We start from the raw sequence: 6558 nt of genomic DNA, 5'->3' as shown, positions 1-6558 counted from the left end.
GGAGTTTAGTTCCCATCACCCACAGAAGATGGTTTGCAACCACCTGTAACTCCAGCTCTACAGAATCTGACATCCTTTTCTGGCCTCTACTGGTGTATGACTCATGTACACATGCCCCACCCCCACCCCACCCACAAATGTGCATAATTAAAAATAAAGAAAAATTTTTAAAAAGATAAATACATTTCCAATCATAGTGCACCAGTTATTGTTTCATAAGAAGCCCCTGAAGCTTAGACACTTAACTCAGCAAACATTTATTTATTTGCTTCTTTTCTATTTTTGTGGTGCTGCAGATTGAACTCAGGACCTCACACATCTAAACAAGCACTCTACCACCAAATTACATCTCTAGTCCATTTATTTACTTATTGTCATTAAAATTTTTTAATTATATTTTTGTTGTTATTATTTTGAGACAAGGACTCACTGTGTAGCCTTGGTAGTCTAAGTTTCGATTTGTAGAGCATATTGGTCTTGAAATCATAGAGATCTATCTGCCTCTGTTTCAAAGGTGTGCATCACCATTCCTGGCCAACATTTTATTTATATATTTGTGTGTGTGTGTGTGTGTGTGTGTGTGTGTGTGTGTGTGTGTGTGCAGGCATATGTATACCACAGTGTGTGTGTGTTTGTGCAGGCACATGTGTGCACAGTGTGTGTGTGTGCACTCAGATCAGAGGACAGCATGTGGGAGTTAGTTCTCTCTTTTCAGTTTTTGGGTCCTGCAGATCAAATTCAGTTTGTCTGTTTCCATGTCTTTAACCTCTGAGCAATCTCTCTGGACCTTATTTTCTATTTTTGAGACAGAGTTTCCCAAAGATGCTGAAGCTGGCCTTGTACTTGGGATCTGGCTGCCTCAGCCTCTCAAGAGCTGGCATTGAGGGTGTGTATACCCTACCTGGGTTATATTTATCATTATTATTTGGTGTCCTATGAGACTGTGAGTAGGTGGGATGTAAATGCATGTAGATATGAGGATAGGCACCATGGATACTCTGAAGAGTTCAGCTGTCTGCTCCATCTCACAGTTTGGAAATTGCACATGTTCCAAGGCCTGCTGCCTTCCAAGAAGAAATCTTAAAAATAGAGCAACACATGTGCATGTGTGGGGAGTAGCCTCCTCCTCTCCCTGTGGTCTGGCTATGCTCACAGCATCTCTGGGGTTTCTGGCAGATGCCCAAGGTCCAGGTCCATTAAGCTATAGAGTGGTTCCCCTTGTCTTTCATATTCCCAGATCAACCTTCAGCCTTGGCTAGCTCTCTGGAGTCACAAAATGTATTCTGGGGGAAGAAACAGGAGAGAAAGTGGGGTGGCTGCTGAGAGTGCACTGTGTGACTACAAGCGACATGCTACCACAGGGCCACAGGATATAGAGGGCTATTGGTAGGGCATGGGGTGTCATGCGATTAGGGTACAAGAAGTCTGGAGTCCTAGCTGTATCTTGCCCTGGTGATTAGCTCTGACAAGGTAAATAAATTTATTTATTTTTTCTCAACTGAACTGAGCCTGTTTTCCCCATGTGTACAGTGCAGATGGTGTGGTCTCTGTGAAGGCTGCTGAGGGTGTCTTACAATGAGTATCCCTCTTCAAATAACACAGAATGTCACTCTGAGAAAACAGCAGCATTCACAAAACACTAGCACCATCTGAATGCAGGCCAGCAGGAGAAGCCAGGCAGGGAGGTGCCACACCTCCTTCCTCTTCGTCAGGGAACTCTTTCCCAGGGTGTTGCTGTGGCTATCATAAGCACTTGCCTAACAGTCACCCTCCCTTGTGTCTAAAGTCCTCTTGGAATGCGCTATCAAGCCCTTGGGGGCAGGGTGGGTGTGTCAGCATGACTGCCTCATCTCGATTTCAAAGCTGTGGTTCAGAGGCCTTTCAGGACCAAGCCGTTGGGGATGGCTGGAGGCAGGGGTGCTGTACACAAAGTATTGGTACTCCTTATCCTGCAGACCCAATAGTTTACCCGACACACACACCCCCTTCTCTCCTTCTGCTACTCTCCCTGCTGGCCACCCTATCCTTGGTCTTCCCACTAGGACAGTCCTCAGCTCTCCTACCACCCAAGTCACCCAGAGATCCTTCCTGTGACTAAAGCCCCCAGAGCCTTCTAGTCCAAACCTGAGGAGGTTCAGCCAGCACTCACTGCCAGAAACAGGCCCACTTAAATCATGTGTCTCTGCCAGGCTCTGCTCTATGGTTGCCAACATCAACACATGTCTCCCAAGGTCTGCCTGGCATGTGCAGTGTGGACCTGCTTTTCCCCACCCCTGATCAGGGCTTGCCTCAAGGGAGCACCTAAGACTGATCGGCTTACTTTCTTCTGACTTCTTGTGCACCCGAAGATATCTCCGTCCCTTGAACTCAATGACCCTGTGACAGCTGTGTTTCTCTTGTTCAGTGTCCCGTCCCGCCAGCACCCCAGCCTTCCTATGAACTGCCTAAATGCACACATGTGTATCCCATTCTAAGCCCCCAGCCCAGGGTTTTCTAGGGTCTTGGTCCATAGACATAGGCTTGCAGAGGTACCTGCTTAAAAAGCCAGATTTTTTGCTCCACACCCCCACGTTCCTCCCCCAGGGGGTGCTGAGCACTGGCTTTGCCCAGAACAGAAACCAGAGTGGAGAGGGAGAAGAGCCCCTGTGGCCATCTGCAGATCCTTAAGTTCTTGCTTTGTTTATTTTGATTTTAGACAAGGTCTTTTTCTGTGTCCCAGACTACCATTGAAATCATCATGTAAGTCAGTTGTGGCTTGAACTCACTGCCTTAGCTTCCCGAGCGTTAGAACTGCAGGCGGGAGCCACCACGTCCAGTTTCCTTAGTTTTTTCTACTGTGCCGGTGAAAGCTGCCCTTGACTGGAGCTTGGGAACTCTCTCCAGCCTGGTGCTGCCTCCTGGGTAAGTCTGCTCTCCTTGGTTAGGTGAAGTGTTTAGGATCTGACCTAGTGGCTTCAGTCTTGGCTACCTCCACTGAGTCTGTTGAGGTACTCAAGCCTCAGTTTCCTCATCTGTAAAGTGGTGGTGCCAAATACCTAGTGTTCACGGAACTGGTCCTATTAGTTTGGGACAGTGAATGTCGCAGCAAAATGATGGATGGGCTCCAGAAATCCAGCAGATCTGTGAGGTGGCTGCTTCTTAACTGTCTAGCATAGGAATTTATCCTGGGCGATCAGAGGAACCCTCCAAATTGGGAAGGATCTCTAGTGGGGATGAGGTGGGCAGAACCAGGGAGAAAACAGCTGTGGAAGTCCCCCACAACAACCATGGGAGCCCATAAGGTTTCCAGAAGGGACCAGACTCACTAACATCTTGGTTCTAGACCAGGGGGGCTCATTCTGGGCTGTGATTGCAGAATTGCAAGGTGGCAGGTGCATCTGTGGGAGGTTTGTTTCAGAGAGTTGGAAAACAGACACTCGTAAAGCACAGGGCGTAGAACTCTCGCCCAGTGAGCACCCCGCACATGCTCGAGTCAGATTGAGGCTACCAAAGAAGCTCATGAAGAGCCGCACGCCTTTAATCCCAGCATTCGGGAGGCAGAGGCAGGCAGATCTCTGTGAGTTCGAGACCAGCCTGGTCTACAGAGCGAGATCCAGGACAGGCACCAAAACTACACAGAGAAACCCTGTCTCAAAAAACCAAAAAAAAAATCCAAAAAATGAAGGAGAAGAAGAAGAAGAAGAGGAGGAGGAGGAGGAGGAGGAGGAGGAGGAGGAGGAGGAGGAGAAGGAAGAAGAAGAAGAAGAAGAAGAAGAAGAAGAAGAAGAAGAAGAAGAAGAAGAAGAAGAGGGAAGAAGAAGAGGAAGAAGAAGAAGAAGAAGAAGAAGAAGAAGAAGAAGAAGAAGAAGAAGAAGAAGAAGAGGAAGAAGAAGAAGAAGAGGAGGAGGAGGAGAAGAGAAGAAGAAGAAGAGGAGGAGGAGGAGGAGGAGGAGGAGGAGGAGGAGGAGGAGGAGGAAGAAGCAGCAGCTCTGAAGCTGGGAACGGTGCACAGGAGGCTGAGGCGGGAGGATCAGGAGATCAAGGCCAGCTGGGCTACACCAAGAGACCATTTCAAAACCCCCCACAACAGAGGAAAAATTATGATGGAGCTGATGGACATTGCCCTTAACTATGCATACACAGCACACTCTTCCACTTGGCCCCACATTTATCCCCTCTCTGCTCAGTGACTGAGTGGGATTCTCCAGCAGGAATACTAAGGTAAGTACAGGGAGCAGGAGAGAGCCATTGGAACTGCTGTGGCGTGGCTGGGGATATGCATGGGTGAGAGAGGGTGTGGCTGGGAAGGAATATTGCTGGGATGGGGAAGGGCATGGCTAGGGTGGGATGTTGACAGGAGGTGCTCCCCTGGGGGCTCCTATGCTGATCACACGGAGGAGCAATGTGGTGATATATTGTGTACCCTAATAAACTTATCTGGGGATCAGAGGACAGAACAAGCCACTAGATTAAACATAGAGGCCAGACAGTGATGGCACACACCCTTAATCCTATCACTTGGGAGGCAGAGATCAGTCTGGATCTCTGTGAGTTCAAGGCCATAATGGGAACAGAGTCAGGAAGTAGTGGCACATGCCTTTAATCTCAGCACGTGAGATCTCATCTCTTTGCTTGGAAAGCACACATGCCTTTAATCCCAGGAAGTGACATGTCTGGGTGGAGAGGGTACAGGAACTATGCAGCAGTTCAGCTGAGATCCATTCAGCTGAGAACTCAGAGGCTTTCAGTCTGAGGAAATAAGATCAGCTGAGGAGTTGGCAAGGTGAGGTTGGCTGTGGCTTGTTCTGTTTTTCTGATATTTCAGCATTCACCCCAATATCTGGCTCTGTTTTTTTTTTTTTTTTTATTAATAAGACTTTTTAAGATCGTATTGCTGAGCAATGATGAGGCTTGAGGTCCCGTATTCTGTCCTCAACTATGCTGGGTGATCCTGGGTGAATACGTAAGTGAATGAATGGCCAGTGGGGGCTCAAGGCCCACCCTGCTCTTGCCTCTGTCCATCCTGGAGGCCAGATCCCTCTTGTTTCGATTCCTAGGAGAAAGCCCCAGGATGAGTGGATGCAGAAAGCATCCCCTTGTCAGCTCCAGGCCATGCTGGTGGTGAGAGGGCCAGGAGTAGGGGAGGGAAGAGGGTAGGAAGCTCCAAGGACCAGTCCTGCCAGGGATAGAGGCAACTAACATCCAGGTGGCAGTAGCTGTTGGATACCTTGAGGTAGGTAAGGGGTGACTGGGCTATGAACTGGCACTAACCCAATCCACACAGTGGGTCAGCACTCTTGTTAGTGTCTACCAGGGGTCCCTACATCCTCTACCCCCTTCACCCTGGCTCAGTGAATACTCCATTTCTTGATGGGGTGTGCCAGCTCACTTCTGCCTCAGGATATGTGGAAAGGGTGTCCACCTTCAAGTACCTCTTCCTTCTTTGGTTCCCATAAGTGATACCTGTTTGTGGTGGCAGTCATCAGACAAAAAATGCCCCACAGCGGGAGAGGAGGAATCTATCTTAGCCATATTAGTGGCCGTAACACAAGGTTAGATGCTGGGTGGCTTCTAAGTGACTGCAAGTCCAAGGGCAAGACAGATTCCATTTCCCGTGAGGGCCACTTCTGCTTTGTGGATGGTACTTCTCGCTAGGTCCTCACTCAGTAGGAGAAATGAGGGGTTTCATAAGTGTGTGTATAGGAGCACTAGTCCTTGGCATGAGGTGAGCCCCCACAGCCTAGTCACCCCACAAAACACCCCAACACTGCCCCCATGGGGTTTTTCACATATAATTTGGAGGAGACCTGTTTAGTTCACTGTGGAGACCCTCTGTTTCTCAACCACATGTCTTTCTGGGACTCTTTTCTCCCCAGGGCCCCTTATCATCCAGGGGCTCCTAGGTCCTTGAGATTCTTATTTCCCAGAACCATTTCTGGGGTGAAATGGAGCTGTAGTTTCCTGGACCTGGTTTGGGTCCCTGTCCCAGCCTATCTGGTCCCTTGGACTCTGGTCACATAAGCTCTGTTTTTCTCAACATGGTTTGACTTGGGTTTGGGTCACTTGCTCCAGAATGTCCCAAGAAAACCCTCTGTGAACTAACATTAATTCTTCACCTTCTGGGTGGTTTGGATGTTTAGAGGTCTCAGTATGATGAGGGAAGGGGACATAAGTCTGCCCTCAGGAGAAACTGAGTCTCTCGAGAAGACTAAGGGCTGAGCAAGGGTTGCCCTACTGGGGTGTGGCTCAGAAACAGAGCACTTGTCTGGTATGCAGGAACTCTCAGTTCCATCCCCTGGGCTGAAAAATAAGCAATAAGTGGCAGAGGTGCCAGGTATCTGTCCTTGGCACAGCAGGTTTGTCCACGGCAGCCCCACAGAGGACACTGGCTCCCGAAGGCAGACTCCCTTATCCCACCTTCCAGAACACACACTGGGTTCTCGGTTGGCTCAGCCTGACCTAAGCAATGCTCAGAGGCTGCTGTGTCTAATTTTTGCATGTTTTCTTTTCAAAAGATGAATTATGTTGAGTTAACATGGATAATTGAGTGTAAAACTTTCCCTAAAAATAACATGCAGG

The sequence above is a fragment of the Peromyscus eremicus genome, chromosome 4 (assembly GCF_949786415.1).
Source record: "Peromyscus eremicus chromosome 4, PerEre_H2_v1, whole genome shotgun sequence".
Lineage (NCBI taxonomy): Eukaryota > Metazoa > Chordata > Mammalia > Rodentia > Cricetidae > Peromyscus > Peromyscus eremicus.
Note: the sequence above shows the minus strand (reverse complement) of the source record.